This window comes from Bacillus rossius, chromosome 3 (assembly GCF_032445375.1).
Source record: "Bacillus rossius redtenbacheri isolate Brsri chromosome 3, Brsri_v3, whole genome shotgun sequence".
Lineage (NCBI taxonomy): Eukaryota > Metazoa > Arthropoda > Insecta > Phasmatodea > Bacillidae > Bacillus > Bacillus rossius.
Window position 1 is genome coordinate 91,250,383 of NC_086332.1, and position 20,206 is coordinate 91,270,588.

General features: G+C 48.6%; 1 protein-coding gene across 26 annotated transcripts in view; it reads left to right on the plus strand.

The window, feature by feature from the left end:
• Window positions 1-20,206, plus strand: part of LOC134531020 (CUGBP Elav-like family member 1) — a 1,002,129-nt gene that overhangs the window by 963,512 nt on the left and 18,411 nt on the right. The gene's annotated exons all lie outside the window — the stretch shown is intronic.

The following is a 20,206-nucleotide window of genomic DNA, read 5'->3' on the forward strand; positions in this document are numbered from 1 at the left end:
ATTTAAGTATTCCTGTTAATGTGACTACTCTTTCTTTACTAGAGTAACAATATTCTGCTAAACTATCAGATAGTACCAAAATATTTTATACATACCAAAATATATAGATATTCTTGCATCTAAACGTCTATCTTGGCCACAAAAAAAAACTCTAAATTTGGGTGCCTTTCAGTGAATTTAATAAAATTTTAGATGCTATTTCTTGAGTTGTAAAATCTGATTTAATCTTGAATTAGAACAACACATGATATGGAAATAGTTTTGTATTGATGTTGAAGTTTTTGCACAATACTTCCAAACAGTGACACTATCTTTACAAGTAACAACTGGATAGTATGTGACAATTAAATATATAAAATTCTAAAACTAGACCATTAAAATAATTCTCAGCATCCAAAATATGGTTGAGATTTATGGTGAAAATCTCAAGTGTGTGATGTTACGTTAATATTAGTTGATATCAAAATATACAAACACTAATATGAAAATCTAGGAGTCAACTAAATTTTTAACAGTGCATTCGCACTAAACTCTGTCTTCAAGCAACATAAGAAAGTTTCTCTTAACCTTAATCAGACCTCTGGACTGAATGGAATCAGCACAAAACAAAAACAAAACTAAATGAAGTTACATTAATATTCCAATATAGCAAGCAAAATCAACAAGATCAATGTTTGTGTGTATATACGTACAGGTGTACATGTAACTATTCTGGATGCTAGGAACGAAAGACATATAATTCTCTTAAAACCAAATTAATATATTTACATACAGTAGAACCCCGATTTTGCGAACACGGATTTAACGAAAACAGCGATTTAACGTAAAGGTTTTCAGGAACCATCAAAAAACACCAATTTATTAAAATAATAATATAGATTTCCAAAAGATGAAAGTAAATAGTAATGGAATCTTATTAAAAAATACACTCTGTGGTGTCAGTAATAGAATGAAGGTACTATATATTAATATGTGCCTTTGCAACATCTGTCCAAACACGAAAAAATAAAAAAAATTGTTCAAATTGCTTAAAAACTCCGGGCGCTGTAATTGAATTGCGTAGGTGCGTGCCATTGCGCGCGCCTGGATAGATAGACTGTCCGCGACACATGACGTCATGAAGGGTTTCTTTGTCCGCATCCCCCTCCCCCATCAATATCCCTGGCTTGACTCACCACGTTATCTTCCAAACACGCCCGCATAGTAACAGTGCTAGCCAATAATCACACGTTTCCAAATATTCCCTTTTCCATCCTCCAGGTTTTTTCAACTTGTGACCACGTCACACCAATACGCCATTATCATTATTCTCTAGAGGTGTAAAAGTAACAAAAAAAAGCGTCCCCATATGTAATCGTTACTATTAACAATTAGTACTCGTTACTATCGTATCACGTTACATTACTCGTTACTTCTGATATCGCATAACATGCTATGTTATGTTGCAGCAACGAATTGAGTCGTATTGCGTACGCGTACAGTATGACGTCGCGTAAATAATAATAAATAGAATATAAACAATTAACAATATTTGATAATTAACAGTTTTTGTTAACCAAGAAACAATTAAATCTCATTAGAGCGGCTTTTTTATACTATCTCTTTTAAGATAAGAACAAAAAAACGTGAAAATACACGATAATAAAAAACATATTTCTAATTTGTAAACAATACTTTCTTACGTTGTATCTGTTCCAATCTCAAACTTTGTCTACACACACAATACCTTTAATAAACAGTAAAAAACTTTGACGATGAATTTCCAAATTATACTTTACTTAATAAACAAACATCGTTCTTTGTAACGCAAATTCATCGAATATGCGCGCGCATGCGTAAAACATACGAAAAATGTGAGTAACGAGATGCAGCCGTGTGTAACGTTTTGTTACTCGTTACTAGATGGCGCACCTGTTACTCAGTACCGAATACATACGGTTTGCTACAGCTCTATTATTCTCAGTAAGAGCTTTGTGCGCGGTGTTTTAGTTTTTGGAATACGTTTTTTATAAGTGCTGCGTAGCTCAGCGAACAAAGAGAGTCAGCCGGCGGCTACGCCGCGCCGTAACAGCAGCTGACCGAGTACAATGACCTTTCTCCGCGTACGGCGTGCTATTGACGGAAATTTTCCATGAATTTGCGGCAATTTTTTTTATTTTTTATTTTTTACTGTGACACAATATGTATGTAGCTCGTATTTGTTATAAACGCTGCAGGTTGCGACTGTATTTTAATAAACTTTAACGTATTTCTTACACTTTACATATTTTTAAATTTTTTTTTATTTTATGCCTCATTTTTCACGGTTTCTGAAAATCTGTATGTATGACCGAGGTGTACTTACGAACCGGGGGCCGTACGAGCGAGATTAAAAGACGTTGAAGATGTAAAGTTGACGAAGTCTGAGATAGCACGGCAGCACATGATATCAGTGTCGACCCTGTCTACGATATGGAAACGTAGGGACGCGATTATGAGTGCGGGGGTCATTGAAAATCGGTAAATCGGATTTAACGAAACATCGATTTAGAGTAAACATTTTCGGTAACCATAGCACTTCGTTAAATCGGGGTTCTACTGTACCTCATTTAAAAAACCACAATACCTTTGAAAGTCTTCTCTGGATATGAATTAAACCTTTCTATACCATTAACTAGTATTGATGACCTCATGGTGAAACAGGGTTCGACCATTCACTGCAACAGAAGATTCTACGTCCGGAAGCTGCAGTTGCCCTAATTCTCCATGGGTCTGCAGTCCTCTGCTTGCGATGTGACACAGGACCTATGATATTGACTCTTCGTTTAACACTTGCCTCTTGGTATGATTTGGCGCCTGCCAAAGCTCAGTTCTTACATGTCGGCGACACAGTCTCTTAATAAATGTGACAAAAACCAGTGCAGTCCTTGCACTCCAGTCGTAGTTGATGATTATTGAAGTAGCCGTTCATGCTTCTTTACGCACAAATAACACCGTGATAGCACAACGATCCACGTAATACTTTGGCTATAATTCAACAACACTCGTACTACGTGATTCACTTAAAATAGTCGTGGACTCCTAGGTCACTGACTTCAAAGTATTCGAGAATCCATACTAGGACAGTCACGTTCTTATCTAAAATTCTAAAATAAACAAACTTTCTTTTGGAAACTCCCTACACTTTTTCACCAGTAGAAAGTAACAATTTCAAGGAAAAAAATTTCCAAAGCTGTTTGTACAATAAACAACATTTGACTTGAAAATATAAATCCATAAACTAAATAGTTATTACAGGTATCATAGGGCCAGAAATGCCAAGTTAAACGATAAATTAATGAATGCATTTATCTTATATAAAGGATTCCCTTATACTGTTAATTTATCATGTTAGCGCTCTTGCATCTAATGCTTCGTCCCAAATTTTCTTAAAAGATTTACTGGAATTTATCTTATAGCCGTAAAAATTTACACAAGTGTTCATAATTGTAATCACTTCCATGACCTTTTACATCTTCTAAATAACATTATGTAAATACTAGGTGAGAACAATTGTGACCCAACAAAAAAATGCAAAATTGCTTTTGGAGTAAATGCACAGGATTCTTACCTTAATTGATAGTAATAATGACAAGAAAATGAAATAATCAACTCTTTGTGCAATTTGGAGCCTTGAGCAGATTGGTCTGGAAAAGCCAGTCTGTATTTTAAACAAATTTTATACCGGATATAAGGATGACAGCTATTGGTTATTCATACAAAATGGTATTATACTGGTCATATAAGCTGACAAAAAAATATATTATTTGTATTTAAATGGTATTTTATTGAAAACATTTTTCAGTTGGATCTCAGAACAGTCTATTTTATATTTTATTTATTTTTAATTTAACATTCTGTACGTACTCCACAAATTTGAAGGATTTTTTTATTGACTTTATTGTAACCTGCATGTCACAAAAGCTGGACATTGTATTTAGCACATACAGACTTAATTGTACATGTTTTGTAAATAATTTTAATCCCGAAAAGACTGAACTTGAGCTTTAAGAAGTTTTAAACCTGTGTAGTGTTGCTAAATTTTGTGAGGCAAGACTTTTAGGTGTTTATTAGAGTTTATCATTCTGGCAGGTAATTCATATTGTGCTGCTACCCTTCTGGATAACATGTTCTTCACCAGTGAAAGTATTTACGAACTTTGTCATATATGCATACATGTTATTTAAAAAATAGTTCACATGAGGCTTCTCATAGGAAAAATCAAAGAGGGTGGTTGGGGTTTTTTTGGCCCACTCATACAGCCAATGCTGCTGGCTGAAACCATCTGTTCATTCCCTTACAAGTTATTTTTTTATGTGTGTTTTAATGTGTGTTGTGTGCATGCGTGTATATATAATTATTTGCACGATTGTATTCCTTTCTCTCTCATCCTGTAATTGTTGTATAGAAACAAAGTTAACATGAAACTGTACCTTTCAAACAGCTTGCACTAGCTTGTTTTAACAAACAAAAATTTTTTTAACTCCTTGCTGTTTCTCTGACAAATGAATACTTGTTTGAAATTAGTTTTCAGTTCATTTTTGTCAGCATTCAAACAAAAAGAAATCTTGGAAAAATTTTAAACTGGGATTTTCACCAACCCTGAAGTGAAAGAAATGCCAAAATTCAGTTTATTTAATGCAAAAATCAAAATTCTTTAAAAACTGCTTGGTTTTCAAAATAGTGACAATATATACATGCACTTGTGTAAATGCCTAGCAATTAGTTCATTTATTCATACATAAGCCTAAACACATTTAATTGAAAACCTGACTAATAAAATATACCTCTATTCAAAAGGGATCCTGAATCTGATTCGCATATACTAAAATAAGACCTGGGAAAGTTCTTAGCGACAAAAAAGTGTGCAGATTCGGACTCAGGGGGAACATTAACAACCTCAAACTCATCTCTATTATATATCCGAGAGAGAGTGTCGGCAATAACATTATCTGTACCCTTATTGTGGTTTAACCGAAAATGGATCCTAGGAAGACGAACTATCCAATCAACCCAACTTCCTTAGATGGTGGGGATTATTGAATAGCTAGCTGTGGGACTTGGTTGTCATTAAATAGGTCAAATTACTGACAATCCAAGTACACCGCAAATTTCTAGACCCCGAATAGGCAGACTAAAGCCTCCTTTTCATACACGCCTAGCCGTTTCTCCGACTCTAGGAAGGCACGGCTGGCAAAGGCAACAGAGCGTAAAATACATTTTCCTCCATATGCCCTACCTAGTATGGTGCATAGAGCAATGGATGAGGCATTTACCTGCACGGTGAAACACTGATCAAAATCAGAGAGAACAAGTACAGGCGAGGAAGCTGTCTAAGATTTAAGGGTGTTGAAAGCTTTCTCCTGTTCTTCATCCCAGGAGAATTCAATGTCTTTTTTACGGAGGTGGTTCAACGGAGCACACACTGAGGCAAAATTAAGCACAAAGCGAGCAAAGTGCCCAATCATACCCAAAAAGCGCTGAACCCCCTTAAGGTTCTTATATTTATTTGACGGGAGAAGGTTCTGGAGAATCCGCAATGGAGGCATCCCAGGACTGCCATCCCAGGACTGCCTGACAAACTTCACCAACCGGGCTCGCAAAGAAGCCACGATCTCCGCGGTGTTGTAGGAAACTCCGTTCTCGTCCAAATGCTGCAGAAGCTCTGGACGTGAAACTTGGGGACGCATTAAAATGAATTGAATCAGTGAATCTAAAACAAAAACAGTAATAAATGGCCTACTCAAGACTAGAGCGCGAAAGTGCACTACAAAAAATGATAGTGCTATTTATGCATATACATAATTTCTTGTGTGACTAAGCCTTAATTATTTTATCTTTTAACTTAAAACCAAATTTACTATGTGATTTTTTTAGTAAAATAACATTTTTTAATAACATCAAAACAATTTTATATCAGCTTATTTCAAGTACTATAAAAGTAGGTCCCTATATATTAGTTTATTCAGAAATAAAACTGTACACTTTTGGTTGTTTGATTTAATATAAACTAATATTGGGACACTTTGGGGTGGCTCAACAACTTATGTAAAAACAAGTGGCGTGCAGTACCAGAAACATATTTATTATACATCATTATCACAACAAGAAAAGTGTAATGACAGAATGAAGATGGCTTCATCGGTTTCTGGTGTCACCCGCAGTTTTCAAAATAATGACCGTTATCACTGTGAACAACCAGTGACAGATATTTAGATTCCTCACATGTAGCTCGGTCCGGGGAAGCCGGTAAATCCAGCTCACAGAAGGGGAGGCCATGCTTGTAGACTTGAAACAAACAGAACACCACAAACACTGCTCTGCCTAGCAGAGTAGCACAGTGATTTGCAGCCCCTTAGGACATAAAAGTCATAAGTGACTACAAATGCGGACTGCACGAGAACACTAGAAACAACTGAAACACAGCTCCGTGCTAGAACTGAGAAGCAGAAGCAGTTTGTGTGCGTTAAAACCTGCTGCAAAGCAACCACAGGAACTCTTTAAGGCAGAATAATTAGTATGACATACAAAGAAATATTATACGGAACTCGGTTACTGCAGGCATAGCCTGGTTTAGTGGACTTGTTTTCAAAATGCTCAAATAATCATAACAGTCCGAAGGCATAAATACATAAACATGTTATAGATACATAGAATGTATGATTTATATTAAATATTTAAATTCCTCACATGTAAAAATTATTTGCACAGAGATAGCATGCCAACACAACATTATAACAGTACTGCAGCTCAAAAAGACATAATTTCAAAACACGAGCCAAGTGCCTCCATGAATACTTGAGCTCGCTCAGCACACAAGGGAAAAAGATTCTATACTGATTATCTGGAATTACGTTAACATTTAATCATTAAAATTTTGTGAGCCATAAAATATAAAATATTGCCCAAATGAAAACCGGCTATACTGTCACAGACATGCCAGAAATAACAACAATAAAATTGCAAACAAATTGACCATCTTTTATCTCATAATCTTCGCATGCGTATAATCGTTGCACCAATATTTTAGGGTGTCAAAATTTGGATTAAAAAAACCTCTCGCTTAAACGTTGCATGATGTTTTTGGTCCCGCTATTAGATTCCGATCACTTTGTGTAGGTATTTTTTCCGTATAAATCAATGTATTTTAAAGTATAGGTCAATCTAATATCTATTCGGAAATTACCTCTTACTTATTTAACGGAAATACGAAGTTGTCTGATGTGTAAATTTTCTTTTAAAGATATTTTTAAACTTTATAACCTTTATCTGTTAGCCTGCGTCGCCACGGTGTACCACTTATAAAAAATGTAGCCAGCGCTAGTTGGCATCATTCATGTTTGGTTATGTTGCTTCCTGTATAGAGCACGCACACATAGTCGAATATTGATATCTCGCCGATTGCATGCAACGCGCACTCTCTGTTGAGTGCCGAGTTAACTACATTTGATGACCTGCACTCTTTCGTGGTAAGTGTGTACTACGATGATAGTTATGTCTTAGTTCAGGCTCGTATTTGCATTCACATTTTGTTTTTCTATTTAAAGTTGAAGAAAAGTTTTTGTTGCATGAGTTATTAATTTAAATTTTCGGCGTGCTCAGGTATAATCCACTTTTAAATAAACGTACTTTCCGTGAATGGGTTTGGTTTTTATGATTAACTTCACCTAACAAATTTTTTTTTTCGCATAAATGTCGCACCCTTACTTTTCAAACTTGATTTTTGTATAAAATGTGCATCGATTATGCGATAAAACACGGTAATTAACTTCAGTCTGATTTAGCATCATTAAAATATATAATTTTTAATGGGACATGTGTTTTAACATGACTTTATATAAAATGCTTTCAACGACAGTTACCTAAGAATTACTATTATTTTAAGCAGCGGTTTATTAGTGCACATTGTCCCACCAACTGGACGCAAATCAAAAAGTCGCAACTCACCTTGCCAACATGTGATGCACAGACAAATTGTTTCAACAAATTCCTGACTCACACTGCACCACCCAGCGGGCAAAAACCTCGACTTGTGTAAGGCAGGTGACTCGGTGTGATAGCGGTTCCTCCCGCAGGTTTGTTCCGCTCAGGTATACTCGGTGAAGCTGACGAGCTTGTAGCTCAGTACATGCAGCTACTCCGACGTCTGAAGACACCAGTGCGTCCAAGTCTTGTCACATGGCAATGTCAGGACGAGTTTCACACTCGCTCCTGACCATCTTCATGAGAGCCGCACTTCGGCAGCAATCATAGTCACCATGTGAACAAACCCCTACGGCCAAAGTTTGGATTTAACCTGTCCCCAGTACCGAACAGACTTGCAATTATTTGTTCCATCACATACAATTCAGAACACTGTTACCAGCTTGTCATTCATACGACATAATACACAAGTAGTCGTCAGCCGTGGTTGGGGGGAAAATTGTCATTATAAGGAGATAACAGTACCAACACCCACTTCAAATAGGCCACACCTTACCATAACATGTGCGCCTCTTCAGCCCTTTGATTCTAAGCTCGCACCTTCCCAACACTCGAACTCATTGATTCGTCACGCAAGCCTACTCATGTACTCAATCCCCGAGCATAATTACCGAGGCTTGTGGAATCTTTGTCTCTAACCTCGGGACCGCAGCACCTTACCACTGCAGACCAGAGCTTCCGCGTCGAAGTGTGGCGGCTTCGGGCAACATGACGTCGCAGGCGGGCAGCGGCGCGGCGTGTTGGTCGTATTCTTTGGTTGATGATCTCCTGCTCCCTCTTTACTCCAGCCGAGGAGGTATATGAGACTCCACCTCGCAACAGTTCTTGGCTTATAGATTAATCGAATAGAGCCTTGCTCGGTGCATAATACTTCCAGGCCACCTGATAATGGTCTGGCACTTTGTAAGTGAAGTGATTTTGAAGCTAGCAGGCTGGCTAACTCTCAGGGATGAAGCGCACCCTAAGCTGAAGTATAACTGGTTGCTGTCACATCTGGGATTAAACATGTCCAGTATTGGAAACACGTTTCGCTAGTGATACATTCCAATGTCACGAAACACCAGAAACATTCAATTAAAAATTGGGCATTTATTATCTAATTTTGTGCAAGAGATTCACACTCATCAAAAGCACTTTCAATAATTAAAAAATAATAATAATATGTTACAGATAATTATTGATACTACTACTGCTACTACTTTATCCAAAATAATTTTGAAACCAAAAATGGGGCTTGGAATAATGTATATGAGAACACTAACTTCAAAATTTATAATATTGACAGAAATTCTTAGAGACTCTTAATTAAAGATTATTGCTGTAACAGGTTGTTCACTTGGTCACAGACAGTTATAAACATAGATAGTTATAATTATATATAAGATAGTTTTAAAAAATTCCCAAATCCTAGCAAAGGTCATGAACATCCCTATAAGATTTGAGAATCATACAATTTTTTCCCATTACTCACTAAAATATGTTTCTTGTGGTTGAAACTTGGCAACTGACTAAAGATATTGTGTGGTTCCAACGGCTTTAGATTTTTACATAGAACTGTGTAAAAAATGTTTTAGAAAGAAACCTGCTATTTTCTAAGTTGTAAACATAAAATCAATGGCATAAATTTACTACTTTTAATGCAACCAGTTAACACTCCATGTAAGTATAATTATTAAAAATATTTCTCTTTGTACTTGAGAAATTGTGTATAGTGTTTTAGTTCTTGCCGCTATTTCTCTGCAAGTGTATTTATTTATTTGCTTGAGAAAAAGTGCAACCATCTAACAGCAAACAAAGTAGCGTAAACTGCATAAACTATACGTAATATCTTATGGGTGTCTGAGATTTTGCTTTATAAAAAAACAGAAAAATTATTACCTATTTCTCAAAAGTGCTGTAATTTTTATTTCACGTGTTATCATTGAGAAGAGACCTGTAAAATTCTCATAGATTGATAACAATTATTAATGCTTCTTAAGTCTCCATAAATAGCAAGGCTAATTTACTTAATATTTTACAAAATGTGTAGGGAGATATTATTTACGTAATGTAAATGCGTAGAATTAATCTCACTGATAAATATGTCACACCATTCATCTTTGTAAGCCTACCATCTCAAATACTTCATATGACAAATACAACACCGCGTAACGGAAGATGGACGATTATGTACTTATCATCCGTTGGCTGGTTGGCTTGCCTGCCCGGACATGACCTTAAACTCACATTGCAAACCTTTCCACGAACTTTCCAAACCATCCTTTACTGGCAGTGAAACCAATATTACTGTCCGGATATTAACATTTTAATTATTAAAAAAGTAAAGTGCTTATTCATGTATCATGGCTTTGTTTACACCAGTCCTATCAGGTCCATGATATTTTTTTTCATTGCACAATTCATTTAACAACCTCTTCCATATGAATCATGTGTTCTTTCTGTTCTGGTATTTAATGTCAAATATATTTCCGCTAGTACAACCAACAGCATCATACTTATATAAAGGTTTGATACTCCTTATTTCGTACAATTTGATTTGCTTAAGTGCGACCAATATATTGACGACAGTCGTCGTACCCTCCCAGATACAGAGGCCGTACCTGGCCACCGACGCGGGCCTGAGGGGGCCTATTTTCCCCCCCAGTGAACCCCAGTGTGTGCGACGGCCAGGGACGCACCCGCGTGCGCCCTAGCATGCCAACGAGTGTTTTTTCTATGTGACTTTATCTTTTATTTCAGTGTGTATATATTTGTAAACGATTAAGGGATTTGAATGTGTGTAATTAACTTATTTTATTTATTATTCATTGTGCAAGTTCGCTGTGTAATTAATGTCTCGTGTATGTCTTTGTAAATAATTCAATAACTTTTTCTGAAGTGTTTCGCCGTAGTATGTAATTGCAGCCTGGCGCGCCGCGGGACGGAGCTCTCTCCCACGCCGGCCGATTTTCCCCTCCCTCCCCGCCACCCGCGGGCGCCGGCCCGCGGGCGAGCGGGGAGAGGCAGTCGCGTCCTGGTCTCGAGCGGAGACAGACGTGTTCGTTGCTCCGCGAGCCGCGCACGTTGCGCTCGGGATTGAACGTTCGCTCAGTCCGCAGTCGGTCACGGCAGCTGAGCTGCCACCGCGAATCAGCTTAGCATTGTTAACTTACGAGTCATCGGGAGACGTGTCTAGCGGGCAGTTTCTACAACGCGAACGTGGTGCTACGAGTCTCTGAACTTTTCGCCGTCCACGGAACATTACGTAACGGGCCGCGTATGTACAGCGTTCCGTCTTCGGGCCCTTTCTCACTGGGTCAGCCTAGCATTAATAAACTTTACGATTCGCGCCGAAACGTATTTGAGAACCGCACCGTCATCAGGGAGTCCGTGTCGCCGTGGTAGGGCACTTGTTCCGCGACGGTTCCGCCAGGCTGCGGCAGGACTTTATAAGCGTTAATAAAAGACGGCTCGTGAAATTCGTTAATGCCGTGTTCTGCTTGCGACAACCTACCAACATTCCTCGCAATCACTTCACTCTCCCTCCAGGTCCCGCCTTTCCCGGTCCCGGCCACGTTGGCCTGGACCCACACCTCTCCGACGAGGGCAGTACGGGCATAACAGGACATTTATTTCAACGGGAAAACGGGGACCTGAAGCCGAGGGACGTCATATGGCGCCCAACTAGTGTGGCCGTAAGCATACGCAAGCGCACGCAAGCGCACGCAAGCGCACGCAAGCGCACGCAAGCGCGCAGGTGCAGGACAGAACGGAAGCAGGTGCGGCTGCGCGGCGTGGGAGCGGCTCGAATTCGAGACGTCGCGCCGGCGCGCCGGCGGGAGATAACGCAGCGCGGGAACGGCGCGAACACGAGACGTTTCGGCGAGAGATAGCGCGTCGTGGGGGACAGAAATACAAGACGGCGGTGCAGCGGTATCCCGGACTGAAGATAACGCGCTGGGGAGGATCGTATTGTATTACTGGGGGAGATTGTGTTCACGATCCGCGGATCAGTAGCACAGGAGGACAGGATGGCGTGGAAACAGGCGGGACAAGAAAGATACGATCTAATCAGTTTCGAAACGGACTTGTGTGAGGAGGGAGACTCCGCGAAAATGGACGTAAAAAACGAGGTTTGCGGGTCCGGCGGCGCGGCCGAGGGCGCAAACAGCACGGACAGCACAGTTGAGGACAGTAAACGGGAACAGGGGGACAGGCACGCGGACGCAGATGGGCCGGTAGTGCGGTACGTGAGCACGCAGTTTGAGTTGCCAGAGTTTGCGGGGAGAGACAACGAGGACCCGCGGGAGTTTTTGCGGGAGTGTGAACACCTCCTAAAACTGTACGAAGTGCGACGGGCGGAGTGGACGCCGCGAGTGGCGGGACAGCTCCGCGGCGAGGCAAGGAACTGGTGGTCAATGGCCGGGAGTTTTGATACCGAGTGGGGACATTTTGTGCGCCAAGTCAAAACTAGGTTTGATAACGATCAGGCGCGGGCAATGTGTTTGCGGACATTTTATTGCCGAAACCAGGAGGAGGACGAGAGTGCAGAGCAGTTCATTTACGAGAAGTTACGCATGTTCCGCCGATTGGGGACAAGTGGGGACGTGAGTGCGGCGTTGCCAACCATTGTCGAACAATTGCTGCCAGAGTTTCGCCCCTTCATGAGGACGGCTGCTGGTCGTGACACGGAGGAGTTCGTGGCCCTCGCCCGCGTGATCGAACGTGACATGTCGCAGTGGAGGACGGCACTCAGGGGCGCGAGAGCTCCCCGTGCTCGCTCGGGGCCGCGAGGGGTCACCGTCACAGAGGTCACGGACAGTGACTTGACCGTGGTGAGCTACGCCGGCGGCGCGGGACCGCGCAGGACAACAGACCGCGGTGGCACCAGGGAACGCCCGGAACCAGCTGCGACAGGAGGAGGACGTCACGAGCGGACAGATACGAGAGAGAGGGACGAACGTCCGCCGCGATGCCGTTTTTGCCCGGACGCGTACCATTGGCATCGCCTCTGCCCCACCAGAGCCGCGTGGGAGGAGGCGCGCGAAGGCAACACGTCGCAGGCGGGAAACGCAGGACCGGGGGCGGAGGGACAACTGGGTGCCGCTCCCCGGCCCGCCAGCCACCGGCAGTCCCAGTAACTGACAGAACACGTCGACCACCACCGGCGCCTACCGCACTAACGTCCTGTATGCCGCCGGGAAGCAGGGGACAACGGGACTACTCCTCATCAGCTGTCCCCATGCCGAGGCAACTGCGGGGACAGCTGACTGCCGGCGCCACCACCGCGGCCCTGAGGCCGGGTATACCAGGGCCGGACCAGCCGCCTCGTCGACACGCCGTCGACGGGGTGGACAACCAGAGCGTCAGCGCAGGCATCCCGCCGGCCATCTCCGTGCAGGGACAGCTGACTGCCGGCGCCACCACCGCGGCCCTGAGGCCGGTTATACCAGGGCCGGACCAGCCGCCTCGTCGACACGCCGTCGACGGGGTGGACAATCAGAGCATCAGCGCAGGCGTCCCGCCGGCCATCTCCGGGCAGGGACAGCTGACTGCCGGCGCCACCACCGCGGCCCTGAGGCCGGGTGTACCAGGGCCGGACCAGCCGCCTCGTCGACACGCCGTCGACGGGGTGGACAATCAGAGCATCAGCGCAGGCATCCCGCCGGCCATCTCCGTGCAGGGACAGCTGACTGCCGGCGCCACCGCCGCGGCCCTGAGGCCGGTTATACCAGGGCCGGACCAGCCGCCTCGTCGACCTGTCGTCGACGAGGTGGACCACCGGAACGTCAACACGTCGGCGCCGGAGCGAGCCGCGGACCTCGCCGCGAGTTCCCCACGCCCGGACGGCCAGGTGGCCGGGGGCGGTGGGGGACAGACGACTGCACAGCTGGGGCAGGTCGGCCCCGAGGAGCCGGAGCTGCTGCGAATTCCTGTCCGCGCTAACGGGCGGGAGATGCTGGCCCTGGTGGACACCGCCGCCAGCCGAACCTACATCGCGGCCCACCTGGTGGGAGCGGAGGCAGTGACACCGCGGAGGGAGCTGGTGCAGCTGGCCACCAGGGATGCCGTCGTTGCAGCAGGGGGCATCACTCAGGTAACAATGAGCATCGTTGGTCACGTTAGCCACGTCGAGGCCTGGGTGGTCCCCGAGCTCCGCGAGGGGCTGATTCTGGGGGTCCCATGGCTGCACGAGGTCGACGCCACCGTGGAAGTACGAGCTGGCCGGATGCACTTCGGCACCCAGGGGCGCTGGACGGTGTACGGCGTGCACCAGGTTCCCCCCAGTCCCCCTCAGTCAGTCATTCGCCTAGAAGACCTTCAGCACGGTGTTCCAGAGGAGTACGTCGATGTCATCAACCATGTCCTCACCTCTCAGGCACAGGTATTTGCGGCCGCGGACCGGCTACGACGGACAAACGTGACGGAGCACCGGATACCGATGGTACCGCACCGCCCTCCCTTTGAGAAGGTATACGGATTTGGCATCCGGGAACGGGAGGCCATACAGACTCAAATTGACGAGATGTTACGTGACGGGGTAGTGGAACCCAGCACCTCCCCGTATAACTCACGGGTGGTGCTGGCCACCAAGAAAGACGGAAGTCTACGCTTTTGCGTAAACTTCAAGGCGATAAACAAACTGACCATTCCCGCCCCGCCCCCGCAGATCAATATCACAGACGCACTGGCAGGACTGGGGGACGCCACTATTTTCACGACACTAGACTTAAAATCAGGCTACTGGCAGGTGCCGGTATGTCTGGAGGACCGCCCTAAGACGGCATTTACGGCACCAGACGGTCGACGTTACCAGTTCTGCGCCATGCCGTTTGGTCTCATGGACGCCCCTGCCACGTTCCAGGCCCTGATGGTACGTGTTCTGGATGGGTACATTGGTGAGTTCGCCAGTGCCTATCTGGACGACGTTATCATCTGGTCCAGGACGTGGGAGGAACACGCGCACCATCTGGCATTGGTGCTAGAACGTATGGCCAGACACGGACTGACGTGCGCCCCAAAGAAATGCCACATTGGGGCCACGGAAATAGAGTTCCTAGGACACATAGTGACGGCGGAGGGGTGCCGCCCCCGACCTGAGCAGTTGGAGCTAATAGAGGGAAAGGGGGCACCGAAGACCAGGAAGCAGCTCCAGAAGCTGCTGGGGCTGCTCAACTGGCTGCGGTCCTTCGTCCCCGACTTCGCCACGGTGACGGCCCCGATGACGGACCTACTGTCGCCGAAGACTAAGTTCCGGTGGACCCCCGCCGCGGACGAGGCCTTGCGACAGGTGAAGCGCCGGTTCAGGAACTGTCACACGCTCTCACGCCTGGTGCCCAGCCGCCCCATCTTCATCCAGACGGATGCGAGTCAGGAGGGGATGGGGGCGGTGTTGTACCAGATGGATGACCGGGGCGAGAGGCGCGTGATCGAGTACGCCAGCGCCAAGTTTGGGCAGGCTGAGCGGAAGTATCACGTGAATGAGCAAGAGTGCCTTGCGGTGGTCTGGGCCCTACAGAGGTACCGTCACCACGTCGAGGGCCGCTCATTCACGCTGAGAACCGACAGCCAATGCCTCCGCTGGTTGGACTCCGCTCAGGGCCGGAAGTCTAAGTTCACTCGGTGGGCCATGCTGATCCAGGAATTCTCGTTCACGGTCGAGCACATTCCTGGACGTGAAAATCAGTTGGCCGACGAGTTGTCCCGGAATCCGGACCCTGAGAATGAGTTCCACGACGACCAGGGCTGGGAGGAAGTGCTCCTCCCTGAGCGTGAGCGCGGGGTAGAGGACTCGGTGCCGCGACCGTGCGCGTTGTACGCGCTGACAAGCCCCACTGCTCCTGCACCTGACGCGCGACCCGAGACTATGACTGACCTGCTGGCGTGGGTCCACGCGGCGCAACTCCGGGACCCTGACACCCGGACCCGACTGACAGAGTGTGGGGAGGGGGTGATACCGGGCTGCCGGAGCCTGAACGGGGTGCTCCAGACCAGGGGGGCTCACAGGTCGAGCGGGTGGCGGACCCACGTGCCGCCCGAGGCCAGGCGCTGGGTCCTGAGCTACCTGCATGACCACCCCCTGGCGGGACACCCGGGCGCGGAGCAGACGCTGCGTGAGGTCAGACGGACGTTCCGCTGGCCTGGCGACGCGGCAGAAGTAAGACGCTACGTGCGGGCCTGCCTGCGTTGCCAGGAGCGGAAGTCCAGGCGACCCGACGGCAAGGAGCAGCAGGTCCCACGACGGCCCCGGAATCCCTTCCACACTGTGGCGGTGGATATTATGGGGCCGTATCCTCGCACGTCCCGTGGTCGGCGATTCATTGTTGTGGTCACGGATGTCTTCACCCGCTGGGCGGAGGCGTTCGCAGTACCAAACGTGAAGGCCGGCACCGTGATTGCCCTGCTCGAGCGCGAGTTCTTCCCGCGATACGGGTACCCCGCGGTCCTGCTGACGGACAACGGGGTGCAGTTCACGGGGAGAAGCTGGCGAGTGTCCTGCGCGGGTTGGGGGGTGGAGCATCACACGACGCCCACCTACCATCCGCGCGCGAATCCGACCGAAAGGCGGAATCAGGACATTAAAACTCAGCTGCGCATCCGGTTGGACGAGGACCACACCAAGTGGGACCTGCACCTGCCGACGCTGCTGTTTTGCCTGCGCCGTCGGACGAACGCGGTCACGGGCCATTCCCCCGCTGAACTGGTGCAGGGCCGGAACCTCGCCCTGCCCGGGGAAGCGCGCGCAACCCCCGACTTGCACAACATGACCACGGACGATCTGCGCGAAGACGCCCGACGTCGCCAAGCTGACTACCTGACTAGACGTACGCCGCAGACGCACCAGCCCCCAGCACGACTAGAGCCTGGCCAGCAGGTGTTTGTTAAGTGTCATCACCTGTCGGCTGGCGAGCGGGGCTTTTGCGCCAGTCTGGCTCCTAAGTGGGCGGGGCCACAGGAGATCGTAGACAGACTGGGCACCACCTCGTACCTCGTGCGTCGCGCCGACGGACGGACAACTAAGGTGCACAGGGACGACATTCGACTGATAGGCGACCCGCACGACGAGTACGACCACGACGACAGCGGACCAGTGGACGGTGACGAGGCCGAGGATGACGTCACCGAAGGTGTACTGGCCGACCTCGGCGCCCCTGTGGTGGTACCGCCGGAGCCGGACCTGGGACGTCGACGGGGACACGCCCACCCCAGGTCACTGCGGGGGGTTGGCAGGGACGTTGACAGGGACGACGACACACGGGACGGGACCGATGACAACGTCGCAGTAGGAGTCCTGGTCGACCTCGATGACCCCGTGGTGACGCCACCGGAGCCGGATCAGGGACGTCGACGGGGACACGCCCACCCCAGGTCACTGCGGGGGGTGGGCAGGAACGTTGACAGGGACGACGACACACGGGACAGGACCGATGACAACGTCGCAGTAGGAGTCCTGGTCGACCTCGATGACCCCGTGGTGACGCCACCGGAGCCGGATCAGGGACGTCGACGGGGACACGCCCACCCCAGGTCACTGCGGGGGGTGGGCAGGAACGTTGACAGGGACGACGACACACGGGACAGGACCGATGACAACGTCGCAGTAGGGGTCCTGGTCGACCTCGGTGACCCCGTGGTGACGCCACCGGAGCCGGATCAGGGACGTCGACGGGGACACGCCCACCCCAGGTCACTGCGGGGGGTGGGCAGGAACGTTGACAGGGACGACGACACACGGGACAGGACCGATGACAACGTCGCAGTAGGAGTCCTGGTCGACCTCGGTGACCCCGTGGTGACGCCACCGGAGCCGGATCAGGGACGTCGACGAGGACACGCCCACCCCAGGTCACTGCGGGGGGTGGGCAGGAACGTTGACAGGGACGACGACACACGGGACAGGACCGATGACAACGTCGCAGTAGGAGTCCTGGTCGACCTCGGTGACCCCGTGGTGACGCCACCGGAGCCGGATCAGGGACGTCGACGAGGACACGCCCACCCCAAGTCACTGCGGGGGGTTGGCAGGAACGTTGACAGGGACGACGACACCTGGGGCACGACACATGGACGGGCCCCCACGACGACACCGACTCAGCCTCCTACGGGGGGACAGCAAAAGGGGAACGGTGGTTGGCAACTGGCAAGAGGGGGCGGGGAACGGACGCCCGTCAGAAGGGGCGGAAGGGGTCCGCGTGGCGCAAGCATGGCAGAGCTGGAGCGCTTCGTGGACCGGGTGCTCCCGCCTGATGACGTCAGCGCCTACGCCAACGACACTGATGGACCGCTCATCGAGGACGTAACACATGACAACACTGCTCAGGGCGACCTGGTCGACCTGAGTGAACCAGTGGTGACGTTGCCGGAGCCTACCCAGAGACGTGGACGGAGGTACGTCCACTCCTGGGAACGGCGGGTGACGGGGACGGACGTGAGCAAGGACGTGACAGACGGGGTAACGGTCCGGCTCCTCAGTGGGGAGGGCGATGTCGACAGGGCCCAGCAGGTGGTCCTGGACTTGCCTTCCGGGGAGCCGAGGATGACCGCTCACGCGGGGAGGGGACCGGCGTTGCGCCGGTCCACGCGTGAGAAGACGGCCCCCCACTACCTCCGGGACTACGAGTGGGGGAGTCAGCGCAAACCCCGCGACGTAAGACAAACGACCGACGGGGGGTTACGCTGCAGCGTGATGCAGCTCCTGCCCCAGTTTGCCCGACCCGGACGGAATGACGTGACGAGCTCCGACGACCAGACAAGTGGCCGGACGCGGACGCAGCTGCCGGTCTAGGTCGGCGTCGGGGGCCAGGACGGCCTCGGGAGAGGGGGGGCATATGACGACAGTCGTCGTACCCTCCCAGATACAGAGGCCGTACCTGGCCACCGACGCGGGCCTGAGGGGGCCTATTTTCCCCCCCAGTGAACCCCAGTGTGTGCGACGGCCAGGGACGCACCCGCGTGCGCCCTAGCATGCCAACGAGTGTTTTTTCTATGTGACTTTATCTTTTATTTCAGTGTGTATATATTTGTAAACGATTAAGGGATTTGAATGTGTGTAATTAACTTATTTTATTTATTATTCATTGTGCAAGTTCGCTGTGTAATTAATGTCTCGTGTATGTCTTTGTAAATAATTCAATAACTTTTTCTGAAGTGTTTCGCCGTAGTATGTAATTGCAGCCTGGCGCGCCGCGGGACGGAGCTCTCTCCCACGCCGGCCGATTTTCCCCTCCCTCCCCGCCACCCGCGGGCGCCGGCCCGCGGGCGAGCGGGGAGAGGCAGTCGCGTCCTGGTCTCGAGCGGAGACAGACGTGTTCGTTGCTCCGCGAGCCGCGCACGTTGCGCTCGGGATTGAACGTTCGCTCAGTCCGCAGTCGGTCACGGCAGCTGAGCTGCCACCGCGAATCAGCTTAGCATTGTTAACTTACGAGTCATCGGGAGACGTGTCTAGCGGGCAGTTTCTACAACGCGAACGTGGTGCTACGAGTCTCTGAACTTTTCGCCGTCCACGGAACATTACGTAACGGGCCGCGTATGTACAGCGTTCCGTCTTCGGGCCCTTTCTCACTGGGTCAGCCTAGCATTAATAAACTTTACGATTCGCGCCGAAACGTATTTGAGAACCGCACCGTCATCAGGGAGTCCGTGTCGCCGTGGTAGGGCACTTGTTCCGCGACGGTTCCGCCAGGCTGCGGCAGGACTTTATAAGCGTTAATAAAAGACGGCTCGTGAAATTCGTTAATGCCGTGTTCTGCTTGCGACAACCTACCAACATTCCTCGCAATCACTTCACTCTCCCTCCAGGTCCCGCCTTTCCCGGTCCCGGCCACGTTGGCCTGGACCCACACCTCTCCGACGAGGGCAGTACGGGCATAACAGGACATTTATTTCAACGGGAAAACGGGGACCTGAAGCCGAGGGACGTCAATATATGTGGCCTTCATGACATTCTTCTCAAATACTTGAACACTATGCATTATGCTCTCACTTGGAAGCCATGATTTCATTATGATTCCAACTGCAGGTGCTTGTGCACGTACAGCTGCCGGCAGACAAATGAGCAGACGTTGCTTTGTGTTGTTTGCGTGCGAGTTCCCTGCCACTGGCTAGACTGAAGTTCATCACGGCTCGGTCTGTGGCCGGGCTAAAACAGTACAGCTTCGCAGCATTGCGTGGACGTAAAAACATTTGGTCGTTTACACTCAATAGCCACAACTGAACTTATCATAGC